General features: G+C 38.5%; 1 long non-coding RNA gene across 1 annotated transcript; it reads right to left on the reverse strand.

Annotated features, from left to right (window-relative positions):
• Positions 1-13540: 13540 nt before the first annotated feature.
• LOC123394716 lies at positions 13541-17050 on the reverse strand. The gene is made up of 2 exons (XR_006609432.1): positions 16960-17050; positions 13541-13764 (listed from the first exon to the last, which is right to left on the reverse strand). It is a non-coding gene; the product is annotated as an uncharacterized LOC123394716 (long non-coding RNA).

Raw genomic sequence — 17050 nt, forward strand, 5'->3', positions numbered from 1 at the left:
TTGATATCTGCCTTTTAAGGGCCTGAACCATGTTTCATAATTATCTTTGTACCCTCCAAAATGTAGCATATTGTCTAGCACATAGTAGGTGCTCAATAAAAGTCTGTCTTATTAAACCAAATGGAATGGTGCAAAGGCGCCAAACAAATTCAAGAAAACACTGTTTTAAACAACTTAGAGGCATATCTCAGAGAAATCATGGGTTCAGTTCCAGACCACCAGCAATAAAGTGAATGTCAACATAAAGTTAGTCAAGTAAATTTTTTGGTTCGCAGAGCATATAAAAGTTATATTTACACTAAACTGTAGTCTATTGAGTGTGCAATAGCATTATGTCTAAAAAAAACCAATGTATGTACCTTAGTTTAAAAATACTATTGCTAAAAATGCTAGCCATGCTGAGCTTTCAGTAAGTTGTAATCACTGATCACAGATTACCATACCAAGTATAATAATAATGAAAATGTTTGAAATATCGTGAGAATTACCAATATGTGACACAGAGACAGTAAGAGAGCAAACACCGTTACACCGTTGGTGTGCAGACTTGTTTGATGCAGGGTTGTCACAAAACTTCAATTTGTAAAAAAAACAAAACAAAACAAAACAAAAAAAAAACCCTGCAATATCTGTGAAGCACAATAATGTGGAGCACAATAACATGAGACACACCTGTATGTGTAGCCTTTTAAAGCTTTTGTCTGAATATGAACTTAAATTGGGATGGGAATGAACAAGAGAGATTCATGAGAAGATTTCAAAGAGAGAGTCAATGCGATTTGTGTGACATGAGATATAGTGGAGGAAGAAGAAGACACTAGAACTTATTATAAGATTTCTAACTCAGATGAGGAAACAGCGGATGGTAGTGTTATTCAACACAACAAACACTGAGGAAAAAGCAGATGTGCAGGAAACAAGAGTTCACTCTAAGATACGACGAGCTTGACAAACTTTTCATACATCATCCATGCATGAGATTGGGGTCAGCGTGTCATATTTATAATATATTCGAGAAAACTCTCTGATCACAAAATTTCATCTGGAATGTAAATGGTGTAATATTCTGATAAAGTTATTGGAGATTATTCACAACAATTTAGGAAATGTAATAAATAAAAACATCTTGTGTAAAATTGTCATTCTCCCAGAGTTTGCATAATTTCTCTTGATGAGGCATATAACTGTTGAAGCATTTGCTTAATTGATAATTTGTGCATAATTTTCTAAACTTTGGAACATAATTATCATCACTTGTGTCTGAGTTAACACTGAAATGAAACACTTTGGTGAAATGTTTTAGACACTAACAAAGTTTTAAAGACAGCAAATAAGGAATAAAAAGAAAAATTTTGATTAACATAAGAATAGCAGGTTTCTGTCAAACTCCATACAACTTAGTATGTTTCAGGGTAAAATAAATTTGGACATAATCAGGGCATTAATCTAAAGCAAAATTGAGTGCAATTTTAATGAGTTAAACCAAGATCAGAAGATTTTAGTTTTGGGGCGGCTGGGAGGCTCAGTTCATTAAGCATCTGACTCTTGCCTTCAGCTCAGGTCATGACCTTGGGGGCCCCATGTCAGACAGACTTCACGCTCATGAGGGAGTATGCTTCCTCCTATACACACACATGCACTTGCTCTCTCTCTGTCTCAACTATTGGAGTTGAGAGAGAGTGAGAGAGCTCCTGCGAGTGGGAGAGGGGCAGAGGAGAAGGGAGACAAGAAGACTTCCTGCTGTGCAGGGAGCCCAACCTGGGGCTCCATCCCAGGACCCTGAGATCATGACTTGAGCTGAAATCAAGATTTGGATGCTTAACCAACTGAGACACCCAGGCGTCCCAAATAAATCATTTTTTTAAAAAAGAGAAATTAGTTTTAATTTTCCGTCACCTATTTGAATGCAGACAAGTCATTTAAAATTTCCACACCTCTCTCCTTATCTCTCAAAATGAATTATCATTCAGGATCCTCCCAATTCTGCCAGTCTGTTATTCAAGTATATGTTGTCTATGCAACCTTCTTGCTTTTTAATTTCTCACTCATTAATACCCATCCTGCTTAGTTCCTAGGTCTTTTGGGAGGATTCAACAAAATAATGCACATAAAAACATTTTTTGAAAAGTTAAAAATGCTTTGAAGTGTAACTTATGATGATGGTAGAAGATTTTAAAATCGTGATGAAATTGTTTTTGACATCGAACAGGACTCAAATGCCAACCAACGAAACCTTACTTCCCAAATGTTCGAAATGAGGCACAAGGTGGATATAACAAAAGAACACTGGCACTGTAAGGGACCTTAGCTATCACTTAGATTAAGAAGCTGAATTCCAGAGAAAGGCCACCAAAATGTCCCCCAAAAAATGAGTAACACCTTGTGTTCTGGTTACTATTGTTCAATAACACATCACCACAGATTTAGAGATAAAACAACAGCATACATTTTACTTTGCATGGTTTCTGTGGGTCAGGATCTTGGGAAGGTCTCATCTGGGATGTTCTAGTTTGAGCTCTCTCACTGGGTTACGGTCAAATGGTGGTTGGTGCTGGAAGAGCTGGTCTGACCAGGTTTAGTTTCCTCATGTAATCTCAGCATCTCTCAGTGTAGTCTCTCTGTGTTGGCTGCTTTCACAGACTCAGGGGAGTCACACTGCTTACATAGCTGCTACCTGCTCCAAGATAGAATATTCTAGCAAAACAGGTGAGAGATGCATCACCTTTCAGGACCAAGTCTTAGAAGTCTTTTTTTTTTTTTAAAGATTTTATTTATTTTTATTTGAGAGAGAGGAAGCATGAATGGGGAGGGGGAGAGAGGGAGAAGCAGATTTATTCCCCTGCTGAGCAGGGAGCCCGATGTGGAGCTCAAACACAGGGCCCTGAGATCATGACCTGAGCCAAAGGTGGATGCTTAACCAACTGAGCCACCCAGGCACCCCATAACCCTAGAAGTCTTATGGTGTCACTGCTGCTGTATTCTGTTGGTCAAAAGCCTACCTTGTTTGAAGGGGACAGAACACGGACCTACGTCTTGATGGGAAGAATGTCAAGATCATGTTCTAAGGGGAGTTAAGTGGGATAGTATATACTATATGGCCTTCTTTGGAAACTACAATCTGCCGTGCCTCATCCCAAGTTCTATTAGTTATATGTACCTAGCACTTCACATAAATTTGGTCATGAAATCAAGCTGAGCATTAAAATATTTTTCAGTACAAATTTCTTATAGAAAGAAACAATTATGATCAAGTTATTTAAATGTAATAATTTGATTACAGCACCAAAAGGGAGACCTAATCCCATGAATTTGATTTTCTCCTCCCCACTTCTCCATCCTTCATGGTGGAAGGATCATTGTTCATGCATGCCTAAAAATGAAAAATAAAGAAATAGTAATGAAAACATGTTACCTAAAACTGCTCTGTTCAATATGGTAGTCACTAACCACCTGGGAATATTGAGCACTGGAAATATGGAAATTAGAAACAGATTTTTTAAAATGTTGGTTTAATTTAATTTAATTTAGTCTAATTTAAATTTTAAAAATTGGCCATTCAGTCAAGTTATTGGGAAATTCTTAATTTAATGTTTGGAATAAATTGAGCACGTGAATCTACCTTTTTGATAGTAAATTTTATGAAATCTAAATATAGAATAAGTATTTCCAATGAAACTTTAGAGTTGAAATGTGCCCTAATGTGACTTGAAATGTGCCCTAAGTGTAACACACACACTGGACTTCCAAGACTTAGTAAATGTAAGCTATCTCAGCGATTTCTTGTATTGATTACATGATAAATTGATGATGTTTTGGATCTATTGAGTTCAATAAAATGTATTATTAAAATTATTTGCACATGTTAGATTTTACTTTTTTAACGTGGTTATCAGAAAATTTTAAATTATGCATGTGGCTTGGGTTTTATTTGTATTGGATGGCACTGATCTAGAGAGAAGGAGGAAAGTACCAAAATAATCATGTAAAAAGTAAAAGTGTTTTTTCATAACAATGCTTTATAGAACTACTTGACAGTTTAAAGTGCAAGCATGTATTTGACAGGAAAATATAAAGAGATGGGAGGAAGGAAGTCTCCCAGGCCCTAAATCTCACCACCTTGCTTAGGAAACTTCTTTGGTGGCTAGCGTCCATCTGACTACTAAATTATATCATGTGCATATTTATTGACTTGAAATCTGTAAATAACTTTTCACCCTGGAGGACTCACTTCTTTGTCAAGATCTGATATCTGATTTTACCATATAACATTAACATTGGTTTTAATTAAAGCTGAATGAAACCCTAGCAATGCTCCTATATTACAGATGGGAAAACCAAGGTTCAGTTCTTTTAAGAATCTGCTCAAGGTCAGACATTTACCTAGTGAGAGAGCTGTATCACTCTTGTGGTTTACATGGGCTTGGAGAATATGCCCATATAGATAAAATAATTTGTATACTATGTTATTCTAAATCATTATACGTTTAATGATTATACCTTTTGGACAACTAAAATGTTCTCCTTCAATGTTGTTGATTTCCAGCTCCTATGGTCAAAAAAATACACATTTCAATTTTTTGTCTGTTTCCAAAACCTTTCACTTTCCTTTTTTTTTTTTTTAACCTCAATCACTCAAGTGGTAAGAAAGGGAATATTAATGGCATTGTTTATTTCAGTTATATTCCTATAAAATCTAGCTAAGAAGGTAAGAATATCTCAGCCAAACTGTAGGTCAAAAAAACCCTACAGAGGGGAGCCTGGGTGGCTCAGTGGGTTAAAGCCTCTGCCTTCGGCTCAGGTCATGATCTCAGGGTTCTGGGATTGAGCCCTGCATCCGGCTCTCTGCTCCACAGGGAGCCTGCTTCCCTTCCTCTCTCTCTGCCTGCCTCTCTGCCTACTTGTGATCTCTGTCTGTCAAATAAATAAATAAAATCTTAAAAAAAAAAAAAACTACAGAAAGCAGTCTACTTTTCCTTGGATGCCTGGGGGTGGTGTAGTTGGCTGAGTGTCAGACTCTTGGTTTTGGCTCAGGTCATGATCTCAGGGTCCTGGAATGGAGCCCTGGGTTGAGCTCCCAGCTCAGGGGGAGCCTGCCTCTCCCTCTTCCTCTACTGCTCCTCTCCTTGTATGCTCACTCACTCTATAAATAGAGTATACTCACTCACTCAAATAAATAAATAAATCTTCTAAAAAAGGCATTTTCCTTGTGAAAATCATCTTCCTTTCATAAACTGAGCACTTATGTATGAGTACCTACCAAAAGCAAGGCATTGTGTTAGACATTATGGGAGATGAAGAAAGATTTGTATCCTCAGATCCTGTTCACTCAATGAGTTTACAGTGTAGGTACCACTGGAAACGGAACTGTATCTTGCTATGCAACAATTTCTGATCGCATCATAAAAGCTTAACATAAAAATCTACCTATGGGATTGAATAAAGAAATCATTTTCAAGTTATAAAATTTAGATGTGAAATATATGAACACATACGTTAACATTTTATTCCAATTTCCAACATCGTAATTTTAATTTTTTTTCATTAATTGGGAATGTAAGGGCCTGGTTAGCCAGAGGGAGCCATTTGGTTGTGAACTTAGATTGAACCTGCCCCTCCCAGAGGAACTTACTTGCAAAGCCCAGATACAAGGGCGGGCCAGGCCGGGTGGAGACATCCAATCAGTAGGGCGTGCATATATTTACTATGGTAAACTGAAATTCAATTGGCCACCCGTATTGCCGACCTAGCATTATTGTGCAGTTTTCCCTGTGTATTGCAATCTCATTGGCCACCTGTGTATAAGCCAGGCTCAACCACCTCTATAAAAGTTAATCTGTGAGACTGGGAAGGGTCGTTGCCTCTTTGTAAGAGATGACCCCAACCGGTTGGTTTGATTCTCGATGCTTGGCGCGAAATAAAGCTTTGCGTGGACCTTCGCTTTGTATCAGTCTCTCTCCTTTGATTACAGACCCTAACAGGAAAAATTCCTTTATGAATTTCTCAGATTATCTGTCTGGGCCATATTTCACTTTAAGCATTAGCAAATGAATTGGCTTATTAGCACCAATGAGTCCACTGGCTAAAAGGCTTTTGTTTCTGAGCTTCATACCTACTAAGGTCCCCGGTCAAAACTACCAGCCGTGGTGGTTGAGACATTTTTGTCACTGAAACAGAATAAGCAATGAAGAAGTCATCTGGATTAGTGAAGGGCCGTCTTGTGTTAGCCAAAGGAATGAAAGGAGAGGGGGAAGAGGAAGAGGGAAAGAGGAAGGGAGGGAAGTATGAAAAAGAGGTACCATTCATGATAGCCATGAAACTCACAAAATACCTAGAATTCACCATGAAGTAAGTCTTATAAAAACAGAAGTATAGACTTTATGGAAGGACAGAAAAGAGGACCTAAACATACTATGTTTTCTAAAGTAATGATTGTCTAAAGGCATAAATTCCCACCAGATTAATAAGCAAAACTGATACAATCTCGGGCAAAACCCCAGTGAAAATAAATGTAGATGTTTAAAATACACAAAACCAGTGTGGTGATGCCTTAAAAATTGAACATCGAGTTACGATACAACCCACCAATCCTACTGGGTACATACTCAAATAGGGACACAAACATACTTGAACATCAGTGTTCATAGCAGCCTTACTCACAATAACCAAAAGATGGTAACAACACAAGCGCACATCCAGAGAAGAATGGATAAACACAAAGTAGGCTATACATAAAAAACAATATTGTTCAGCTTTAAAAATGAATGAAATTCAGGTGCCTGGCTGGCGCAGTCTGCAGAGCATGCGACTTTTGACCTTGGAGTTATAAGTTCAAGACCCACGCTGGGTGTAGAGAGTATTTAAAAATAAAATCTTAATAAATAAATAAATAATAAATGAACGAAATTCTAATACATACTACAACATAGATGAACGTTGAGGACATTATGCTAAGTGAAACAAGCCAGACATAAAAAGACAAATATGATCCCACTTATATAAGGTACCTAGAATAGGCAAATTCATAGAGACAGAAATTAGGATGGTGGTTGCCCTGAGCTGGGGGAGGGGTAATATGGAGTTATTGCATAATGGGGACAGAGTCTCAGTTTGGGATGACAAAAAAGTTCTGGAGATGGATAGTACTGATGGCTGGCCACCAACGTGACTGTACTTAATGCTACTAACTTGTAGACATAAAAATGACTAAAATAGTAACATTTCTTAGGTATATTTTACCACAATTATAAATTAAAAAGTTAAAAAATGATAAAAATACACAAAACCAAAGGGTAAACTCTTATGGATACACACATGCACCTACATAAACCAACTTTAAGATGGCATTTTAGGACCTAGTTTTTACCTCAGGCCATCTTCAGTATTCCTTCCAATTTCAATAATAGTCTGTGTGTTTGTAAGTGTCCAGTAAAAGATCTGAGAGGAAACTTATCTAATTATTAATAGTTATCTCTAAGTCAGGGACTGGGATTGGTGAGAAGATCTAAAGGGAAAATTAATGCAAAAATCACAAATCCATGTTATTACCTGTGCTTCTGACCAACAGGCTATAGATCTGAGGTTCCAGCAAACTCTACCCTGGGTTTGTTTACTTTTCTAGAGCAGCTCACAGGACTCAGAAACGTGGTGCTCACTAGATCACCAGTTTACTAGGAAAGCATGTAACTCAGAGCAGCCAGATGGAAGAGATGTATAGAGTAAGGTATAGGGAAAGTGGGAGGAGCTTCCAGGCCCTCTCCAGGTGTGCCAGTCTCCCCAAATTCCCATGTGTTCACCAACCCAGAAGCTCTCCCAGTCTAGTCCTTTCAGGGTTTTATGAAGGCTTCATTACCTAGGCACCATTGCTTAAATCATTGGTCACTGATGATTATTTCAACCTTCAATCTCTCTCCTCTGCTAGAGGTGGGAGTGTGGGACCAGCAGGAGCAGGGGGATTCAAAATTCTAACCTTCTAATCACAAGGTTGATGCCCCTGGCAAAAAACCCTCCTCCCTGGGATATCTAGGGACTTTCCAAAAGTAATCTTATTAACAGAAACTCAGGTGTTCTTGAAAGGGTCTTGCTATATGAATAACAAAAGACACCTATTTCACCTTTATTACTCTTATTATTTAGGGGAATCCAAGGGTTTTAGGAGCTCTATGCCAGAAACAAGGATAAAGACCATATATCTTTCTTAATATAAATCACAGCATCACAGTAAGTTTGACATTTTCCTCAAAAAGGTTTTTTTAAGGAAAAAACCTAAATCTAAAAAACAAAACTGTGACAGTCTAGAAGTAAATAAGAGAAAAATTTATTTAAATTTTGGTGTTGGGAAGTGTTCCTAAGGAAGACAAAAACCCAGAAGCTTCAAAAGAGAATTTACAGATTTTTTTTTTTTTTGCTTTTTAAAAAATTTATTTTTTATTTATTTTCAGCATAACAGTATTCATTATTTTTGCACCACACCCAGTGCTCCATGCAATCCATGCCCTCCATAATACCCACCACCTGGTACTCCAACCTCTAAACCCCCCCTCCGCTACTTCAAACCCCTCAGATTGTTTTTCAGAGTCCATAGTCTCTCATGGTTCACCTCCCCTTCCAATTTCCCCCAACTCCCTTCTCCTCTCTAACTCCCCATGTCCTCCATGCTATCTGCTATGCTCCACAAATAAATGAAACCATATGATACTTGACTCTCTCTGTTTGACTTATTTCACTCAGCATAATCTCCTCCAGTCCCATCCATGTTGCTACAAAAGTTGGGTATTCATCCTTTCTGATGGAGGCATAATACTCCATAGTGTATATAGACCACATCTTCCTTATCCATTTGTCCGTTGAAGGGCATCTTGGTTCTTTCCACAGTTTGGTGACCGTGGCCATTGCGGCTATAAACATTGGGGTACAGATGGCCCTTCTTTTCACTACATCCGTATCTATCTTTGGGGTAAATACCCAGTAGTGCAATGGCAGGGTCATAGGGAAGTTCTATTTCTAATTTCTTGAGGAATCTCCACACTGTTCTCCAAAGAGGCTGCACCAACTTACATTCCCACCAACAGTGTAAGAGGGTTCCCCTTTCTCCACATCTCCTCCAACACATGTTGTTTCCTGTCTTGCTAATTTTGTCCATTCTAACTGGTGTAAGGTGATATCTCAATGTGATTTTAATTTGAATCTCCCTGAGGGCTGGTGATGATGAACATTTTTTCATGAGTCTGATAGCCATTTGTATGTCTTCATTGGAGAAGTGTCTGTTCATATCTTCTGCCCATTTTTTAAAATATGATTGTTTTTTGTGTGTTGAGTTTGAGGAGTTCTTTATAGATCCTGGATATCAACCTTTTGTCTGTACTGTCATTTGCAAATATCTTCTCCCATTCCGTGGGTTGCCTCTTTGTTTTCTTGACTGTTTCCTTTGCTGTGCTGAAGCTTTTGATTTTGATGAAGTTCCAAAAGTTTATTTTCGCTTTTGTTTACTTTGCTTTGGAGACATATCTTGAAAGAAGTTACTGCGGCTGGGACACCTGGGTGGCTCAGTTGGTTGGACGACTGCCTTTGGCTCAGGTCATGATCCCGGAGTCCCGGGATCAAGTCCCGCATTAGGCTCCCAGCTCCATGGGGAGTCTGCTTCACTCTCTGACCTTCTCTTCACTCATGCTCTCTCTCACTGTCTCTCTCTCAAATAAATAAATAAAATCTTAAAAAAAAAAAAAAGAAGAAGAAGAAGAAGAAGAAGTTGCTGTGGCTGATATCGCAGAGATTACTGCCTATGTTCCCCTCTAGGGTTCTGATGGAATCCTGTCTCACGTTGAGGTCTTTTAACCATTTTGAGTTTATCTTTGTGTACGGTGTAAGAGAATGGTAGAGTTTCATTCTTCTACATATAGCTGTCCAGTTTTCCCAGCACCATTTATTGAAGAGACTGTCTTTTTTCCACTGTATATTTTTTCCTGTTTTGTTGAAGATTATTTGACCATAGAGTTGAGGGTCCATATCTGGGCTCTCTACTCTGTTCCACTGGTCTATGTGTCTGTTTTTATGCCAGTACCATGCTGTCTTGGTGATCACAGCTTTGTAGTAAAGCTTGAAATCAGGTAACGTGATGCCCCCAGTTTTATTTTTGTTTTTCAACATTTCCTTAGCGATTCAGGGTCTCTTCTGATTCTATACAAATTTTAGGATTATTTGCTCCAGGTCTTTGAAGAATAGCAGTGGAATTTTGATCGGAATGTCATTAAAAGTATAGATTGCTCTAGGCAGTATAGACATTTTAACAATGTTTATTCTTCCAATCCAAGAGCATGGAATGGTCTTCCATCTTTTTGTGTCTTCTTCAATTTCTTTCATGAGTGTTCTGTAGATCCTCAAGTACAGATCCTTTACCTCTTTGGTTAGGTTTATTCCCAGGTATCTTACTGTTTTTGGTGCTATAGTAAATGGAATCGATTCTCTAATTTCCCTTTCTGTATTTTCATTGTTAGTGTATAAGAAAGCTACTGATTTCTGTACATTGACTTTGTATCCTGCCACATTTCTGAATTGCTGTATGAGTTCTAGTAGTTTGGGGGTGAAGTCTTTTGGGTTTTCCATATGGAGAATTTAAAGATTAAACAACATAACAATTTTTAAATTTTGGGTAGCCTGGGTGGCTGAGTTGGTTGGGTGGCAGCCTTTGGCTCAGGTCATGATCCCAGAGTCCTACTTAGTGGGGATCCTGCTTCTCCCTCTCCCTCTGTCTCTCTGCCCACTCATTCTCTCTCTCTCTCTCTCTCTCTTTCTGAAATAAATAAATAAAATCTTTAAAAAAATTTCTTGGAGCAAAAGATACAAATAAACAAAATTTTTAAAAAAGAACAATAGATTAGGAGAAAATATGTCTAACATATGCAACAGAGAAAGGATTATAAGTCTTGCTATATTTTTAAAAGATTTTATTTATTTATTTGATAAGGAGAGATACAATGAAAGAGAGAACACAAGCAGGGAGAGTGGGAGAGGGAGAAGCAGGCTCCCCGCTGAGCAAAGAGCTTGATATGGAACTCAATCCCAGGACCCTGGTATCACAACCTGAGCCAAAGGCAGACCCTTAATGACTGAGCCACCCAGGCACCCCAAAAGTCTTACTATTTTAAGAGTTCTTGTAGATTGTTAATAAAAGAGTAGGGAAAAAATTGATGAGTGATATTAACTAGTAATTCAGAAATAAAGATATATAAATGACCAATGCATCTATAAAATTGATGCTCTAATTTGGTAATAACCAATGAAATAAAAATTAAAAGAACAACAAGATGTCCTGCTTTCCCCGTTAAATTAGTGAAAATGAGAAAGATTGGTATACAAGATTGAAGAATGTATGGAGATACATGTTTTCATACACATTTCGTAGGATGCAAATTGATACAGGTTTTTCAGTGGGCAATTTGGCAGTGATAATTTAAATATAAAGTGTACATACCCTTTGCCCCAGCAATTTTACATCTAGCAATTTATCATGCTGAATTATATAAATGCACGAAAATGTATGTACAAGGATTTTCATTGCACCACGGTTGATAATAGAAAATAATTGAAAATGTTCATAGGGGAGGAAAAATAATTTTACCTCTACCCTTCTTGGTTCTTGGCTGAGACCACTCTATAATAAAAAGACAGCATAACAGCAGCAAACAAATTTAATTACATATGGATGTACAGAAGCCCCACAAAGACATGGGATTTGAAGAAGTGACCAAAGCAGGAAGCTTTTATACCTCTTACACAATAAATAAAAAAGTAAGTAAGTAAATAAATAAATAGATAGATAAATTTGTGAGGAATTGATAAGGCAAAGGACGTTGGGCTAGGGGTAGTAAAATGGTGAAGGAGAACAAGGTATTTTTGTACAGTCTTCTTGCTCCTAAATTCCCTGTCTGCAGGGATAAGGATGCCTTCTGCCTTCCTGTTACAGGAATGGTACCATTCACATGGGAGATTTATCTCCTGCTTTCAGGGGACAAAGGAGGGTTAGAGCGTTCTCACACTGGCTGTTTCTCAAGTACCTTTAACTCAGACTAACTGTAGGGACCAAGGGCAAGTCATCCCAAAATATACCACTTTGGTATCTTGATTATTATAAATTAAACTTATTTAGAAACAGCTAAAACCAAAAGAATAGTCTGTACCCTCCTCCCCTACTACCCACCCTTGTCTACAGAAAGCAAGAAATAAATGTCCCATGTGAAAGGTGCCCTCCTTGTACAGGAGGTAAAGAGACATCCTTATCACCAGAGATAGGAAATTTAGAGCCCAGAAGGCTGCATAAACAACCCTTGTTACTTTTGACTAATTTCCTACTAAAGCCCTGACTCTGTTTAGAATTCCTTAAGAACCGAAGCTCTCAAAGTTCAGTTTTCTTGTCCTGTCAATTCCTCAAAGATTCAGTGTCTCTTTGTCTGAAAGAAATAAAAGCTTCCTTCTTGCCTTGGCCATTTTTTTAGGCCTGCATATCATTAGTGGGTCTCCATGCACACGCAATGAAACTTTAGTTCTTTTCTCCTGTTAATCCAGCTCGTGTCAACTTAATTCTTAAAGCAGTTGGAAAACCTCAAAGGGTAGAAGAAAAATTTCTTCCTCCCCAACATAACCAACATACTAAAGGGGCATATTTGGGGTTGACATATTCTGAACCCTTCCACATCTCAAATACCAATCAAGGAGATAATGGTCAAGTAATGTATGGTATATCCATACTATGGAGTACCATATAGACTTTCAAAAAATGAGGTCAACAGGGAAAGCTATCCAAGATATATTACCAAGTGAAAAAATTTGCTAATACATAAAGTTTAATTATATAAATATGATACTCATTAATTTCCCCAGCATTACTTATTATCCATCTTTAAACAAAAGAATCTCCACAACCACAACTCATTCTAAAGAATCATGGAGGATGCTCCAAAACAACTCAACCTGGAGCACACAGCGTTGTACTGCCAGCATGAGGAGTGTCTCTCTCAGAAATCAATGCTTGGGGGGCACCTGGGTGGCTCAGTGAGTTAAAGCCTCTGACTTTGGCTCAGGTCATGATCTCAGGGTCCTGGGATCCAGCCCCACATCGGGCTCTCTGCTCAGCGGGGAGCCTGCTTCCTCCTCTCTCTCTCTCTGCCTGCCTCTCTGACTACTTGTAATCTTTATCAAATAAATAAAATCTTTTTTTTAAAAAATCAATGCTTGAAAATTGATGTCTACCATCGAGATTTCTGACTTGAAGTATTTTTGTTTTCCTGAACACACCATCATAACCCATATATCTGTCTTTCTTGCCCAGCATTCCCATAGGCCCACTGACATATTGTTTCATCTCTTCTGGAAGATGACTACCTTATCTCTCTGTGGTACCAGAGTAATTTCAGATATGTTGCAAGGCCCGTGTTTTACTTTAGACCATCTTAAATATTCTTTTTAACTTTGGTAAAGATGTGTATCTGTGAGTGTGTGTGTGTGTGTGTGTGTGTGTGTGAGAGAGAGAGAATTCTGACTCAAAAGCTTGCAGAGTAAGATAGTTTATTATGCTATATAACAGGAAGTCTAGAGGTAGGCAGGTTCTGGGGCTAGTTGTTAAAGAATCTTGACAGCGCCATCAAAGACCCCAGTTTTTTCCACCTTACCACTCTGCCATCTTCAGGATGTTGGCTTTGCCCTCAGGTTTTCTTCCCCCATAGCTGCAAGATGACTGCTGAGATCTGGGTATTACAGCCAGAAAGGCCTGTTCTGAGAAAGAAAAGGGGATTACTGGTACCACCGTCTCTTTCTTAGGAGCCAGGAAACCTTTCCCAGAAGCCCCCAGGAGACTTCCTTAGCACATCATTTGCCAGAGTTTAGTAAGGTGCCCATGCCTAAATCTGTCACTGGCAAGAGGAATGGTTTAGATTTCTCAGAATCCATTCACCTTGACACTCCAGAAACAGAATGGCAGCATAGAAGCATATAATTGTGTGGAGAGCCATGATACCTGAACATCCAGGCTCCTGTTGAGAAGACAGGAGGGAATGGAGGGAGTCTAAGAGCCCCAAACTGTCTACAAAGTGCTGGAACTTCTCAATCTCATCCTGGTCGAAACTGTACTCCTCGCTCATTTTCCAGGCAGAAGCTGATCTTCCTCCTGCATTTCTTGTTTTCGGGAATAGCATCTTTAGCTACCCAGTTGCCTAAGTTGGCAAACAGCAAGTGATCATCACGCTGCTCCTTTCCCCCTCTCCTCTTAATGTGTTAAAAAAATCTTGTCGATTATACCTTATTTATTTATTTATTTTTTAGAAAGTGTGAGAGAGCATGAGCAGGGGGAGGGGCCGAGGGAGAGGGAGCAGACTTCCTGCTGAGCAGGGAGCCTGATGTAGGGCTTGATCCCGGGACCCTGCAATCATGACCCCAGCCCAAGGCAGACACTTAACCAACTGAGCCACCCAGGCACACCTTAATGATACCTTCTAAATCTCTCTTCCTTTTGTCTCTTCTTCTTTATCCACTTTTGGTCCCATTCCATAATACTACTCACAAAAACCATTTTACTAGTCTCTTTTTAAAATATGTAGTTTTGCTAATTATAAGACCATTGCATACTTATTATATAAATTTCAGGGAAATCCGGGAAATGAAAAGCATCTGTAGTAACGTTGCTCAGAGGTAATGACTGTGGACATTTTTGTGTGTCTCTTTCTTTGCTTTTCTCTATTCATGAATTTACCTGCACAGATAAATAGGTGTTACTTTGTTTTATAAATTGAGATCACACTGTTTTATAGTATTTTTTATTAACAAAAGAGTATGAAATTTCTCCATACCAATAAATATTCTTCTAGGTAATCATTTTAAGAACTGAATTATATTTTACCTTATGGAAGCTTACTAATCTAGTTAAACAAATCCTTATTGCTAGATTAGGTTTCCTCCAGCTCTTATATTGTAAGTAATTCTTACAATGAACATATTGGTAGGTAAATCTCTGCACACATGTGTGAGGATTTCCTTAGAATAAATAAATAAATTACCAGCAGGGAAATTGCTGGTTCAAAGCACTTGTGTATTTTTCCCCATTCATTTTTATTATGAAATATTTCAAGAAATCCCAAAGTCTGCTGGATAGGATGATAAATACCTAGGTACCCAGGATCCAGTTTGTCAGACTTTAACATTTTGCCATATTTGCTTCAGATCTATTTTCTTAACAAAATAAAATATTAAGACATATTGAAATGCCTTATCTAGCCCTCCCAGATCCTATTCTTTCCCTGAAGGAATCACTAGCCTCAGTTTGGTGTTTCTAAGTCCCATACAGGCTTTTCACTTTCACTTCCATAGATGTATAGAAGACACAGACACACATACATATGCATATATGCATAAAGGTATATACATGCATAAATAATACATGGTACTATTCTACTTGTTTTTAAACTGCATATTTCACATTTTCTCCTGCAACTTGCTCTTTTTGTAGAGCATTATACATTTGGGGCTTCTCCGGGTTTGCACACGTAGCTCAAGTTCATTTGTTTTTATGGCCGTTTGTATAGTGATCATTATACGTCATGCCATCAGATTTTCATTTCCTTGGTAGACACTATGTCTCCATTTTTTCACTATTATAAGCAAATTGCAATCAATACCATTGTAAATATCTTCTGGTGTATGTGAACCAGAGTTTCTGCCTGGGCTGGAATTGCTGGGGCACAGGGTATGGTGCAGACTTTAGCTTTACTGGGTATTGCCAAATTGGTCTCCAGAGTGGTCATACCACCTTTGCTGCCACCAGCACAGGGAGAGTTTTCACTGCTCTACTGTCTTCACCACCATATGGTTTGGTCAGTGTTTCTCTCCCCCATCTCCAACCCCAGGAATGGAGGAGAGAGCCCATTTCTCTGAATCTTGTCACCATGGAGTGTTACCCATTTTTCATCTTTGCAAGTTTTATAGGCTACAAAAAGAGATTATCTGCTGATGAAGTTAAGATATATTTTGAAGATGCCTGGGCCGTTCAGTCAGTTAAGCGTCTGCCTTCAGCTCAGGTCATGAATGATCCCAGGGTCCTGGGATTGAGTCCCACATTGGGCTCTCTGCTTAGCCAGGGAGTCTGCTTCTCCCTTTCCCTCTGCCCCTCCCCCTGCTCCTGTGTGCTCTCTCACTCTCTCTCAAATAAATAAAATATTTTTAAAAATACATTTTTATTTTTTTCCTAATTATAAAAAGAACACAGATTATTTTAGGAAACTTGAAGAATATAGACAGTGTAAAAAAAAGAAAAGAATAATCATACCTCCCCCACTGACATATAATACTAATATAAATAATAATAATATAATACTAATATAAAGAATATCTAATATTTACTGAATTCTTACTATACACCCAGGATTGCTTTAGGTAACTAATATTTCCACGTACAGAATTCAAAATAGTATTCAATATACATATGATACATATACATGATGAATATAATATGTGTATATTTCACCTTTATGAAAAAGTACCCAGGTTTTTACAAACTGGATTTTTTTCACTTAATGAATAAGTCATAATCATTTTCTCCTATTACCTATATTCTGGACTGGAGGGTGTTAAAGATTTCCACATTCATATCTATCATATCCCATAACTGTCCAGAAACCAAGGACCAGACTGAACACAGCAGCAAGTACTAGGGAGCTGCTTGGCTGCTGGCTAAAGACGGCGGTGCCAATGACTCATTCGCACTTGGAAATGGAATTAACCCAGAACAACTCTGTGCAGGAGACTCAGGGAGGCCAGCTCCCACCTGTGCCTGAGGGCCTGCTGCTGGGGACCACTCGTATTACCTGTCCGTCAGACAACATAGCATGCAGCTCTTTTTAGCTACAGCTCCCCTGTACCCTCATCCCATACTCCTCTAGGTTTTCTCACCACCACCACCCTTCAGTGTAAACATGTTACCTCCATTTTCAGCCTCTTGCCTTCCCTGGCCGCCCTCAAAAACACCAAATGCTCCTGAACTGAGAGGAAGTTCCATATTCCATTCTCTTCT

This window comes from Mustela putorius, unplaced genomic scaffold (assembly GCF_011764305.1).
Source record: "Mustela putorius furo isolate JIRA1106 unplaced genomic scaffold, ASM1176430v1.1 tig00003836_pilon_pilon_pilon, whole genome shotgun sequence".
NCBI lineage: Eukaryota > Metazoa > Chordata > Mammalia > Carnivora > Mustelidae > Mustela > Mustela putorius.